This window comes from Mauremys mutica, chromosome 11 (assembly GCF_020497125.1).
Source record: "Mauremys mutica isolate MM-2020 ecotype Southern chromosome 11, ASM2049712v1, whole genome shotgun sequence".
In the NCBI taxonomy this organism is placed as follows: Eukaryota; Metazoa; Chordata; order Testudines; family Geoemydidae; genus Mauremys; species Mauremys mutica.
Genome location: NC_059082.1, coordinates 56,466,007 through 56,468,177, shown reverse-complemented (window position 1 = coordinate 56,468,177; position 2,171 = coordinate 56,466,007).

The following is a 2,171-nucleotide window of genomic DNA, read 5'->3' as shown; positions in this document are numbered from 1 at the left end:
TGTAAGGCTTGTTGTAAATATTCAAATGTTGCATTCTGCTCATGGTGTGGTATTGGTTTTTGTTCCTGGATTGGATCACTTATCTAACCAGCATACTCATTGCATATTTCAATGTAAAATTTCCAAGTAGAAACTCTCACTACTTAGTTATTGGAAATATTTTTGGTGAACCTTAGTATATGAGCTGAATTTCCTCTTTGATTAAAGCTCACTCTTTAAAATATGCCTGGAAAAGAGGCACAAGTTGATGTAAATTCATCTGAGAAACTCCAGAGTTTCGGGGGAAGAGGGGAACTGTGAACTGAGATCGGGGCTCCATTGTGCTAGGCACTGGACAAACTTATAGGAAGAGATAATCTCTGCCCCAAAGCTTACAATCTAAATATAGTTTCTAATTCTATTGCAATGAACAGGAAGAAAATGATTAGTTGTTGTGATGGGTGCTGTGCAGAACCTGTGCTAGACAGAAATACTGGTCCAACAGATGGAGGAGCATTTCATTATAATTGGCATTAGAGCAGTATGCACATGCATGCACCTATGTGAAGAATTCCTCAGGCTTTGGGCAAGTTTTCTGGTGATCTAATTTAAGGCTAAGGTTTCTCCGACAGCACTGCAGTCACCTTACAGAACAAGTGTTTTACTGGTACTTGTGTGGTGACAGGTTCAGCCACACTTCCTTCTGCTCTTTCTTAGTTTCGGGGTAACTGCACCTGTTTCCCTCCTCTATTATTCCCCAAGAGCATCCACTTAAAGGTTTCTATTTCCCAGCTGCCACCTCTTGGGCAGAGACCTGTGTCTCTCTCTCTTGACTGGGGCTTTTGCTGGCTGCACGGTTCCCTGCCTACACTGTGATATCCCCAGCAAGCCAGACTGTCTAAACAAGCCAGCTGTCCGCACTTTGCTCTCTCTGAAGGCTATGAACAATGTAATTGCTACCACACAGCTCTTTCTAAGCAAGCACACCTATTCTTACGGTGAAAGCATTATACGTTTTCTTTGTAGAAGAACCTAACCACAAATTAAAAGCTCACCAGAGGTCACCCATCAGTCTTATGGGGTCCCAGTAGGTTAAGCCCTTCCAACCCTTCCACAAAGATTGGGATGGGGAGCTTTGAATAGAACCTTCTGTTCATTGGAATGAAAGCCCTCTGTCTGTTAAACCTCAGTCTATGTATCCAAAAGGCCTTTCTTTGTCTACTGGTCTCTGGAGAATCCAGTTTAAAATAGTGTGTGTGAACTTCCCCAAGTGGTGGTACCTCTCGGGGGTGGGGGTTACAACCTGGGTGATTTTGTTTCAATCACCACCCACTGCTTTTTTGTTCCTGGAGGAGCTGTGCTAGCCATTCCCCCAGGGAGTAGAACACAACCATACAAAACCATTCAGTTAGCACAATGGATCCCAAAGATACTGCCTAGCATTGCAATATCTGTCAGATCTCCCCCCTAGAGAGAGAACCTACAATCCCAGCCCCCAATACTACATAGACTTAATGCCTTAAGATCTTGCAAGGATATTGCTGGATATCTGTCACACAATCCCTGAAGTATTAACTCAGATAATGAAGAATCATCCTTAATGGGAAATATTTCCCCATGCATCAAGCCCAAATATATTACAGCTGCCTTTTAATGTCAAATGCCATAAGTCCCTAGATTGTAAGACTGAGGCTATGGCTATACTTGCACTTCAAAGCGCTACCGCGGCAGCGCTTTGAAGCGCTAAGTGTAGTCAAAGCGCCAGCGCTGGGAGAGAGCTCTCCCAGCGCTGTCCGTACTCCACCTCCCTGTGGGGAATAACGTACAGCGCTGGGAGCCGCGCTCCCAGTGCTGGGGCTTTGACCACACTGGCGCTTTGCAGCGCCGCAATTTGCAGCGCTGGAGAGGGTGTGTTTTCACACCCTGCTGCAGCGCTGCAAATTTGCAAGTGTAGCCATGGCCTTACAGTCTAATGCCACTTAAATCCCTGACTTCCTGCTTCAGGGCCAGATCCAAAGCCCACTGAAAGGAGTGGAAAGACACCCAGTGACTTCAATGGGGTTTGGATCAGGTCCTGGGATATTATTTCATGCGGTGGTTTGAATTTCCAGTTAACCAGGCTATACAATTGCATGTCCTGCTTGGCTAGTCTGCACCACAGCCATGGCCCTGAACCAAAGCCCGTTGAAGTC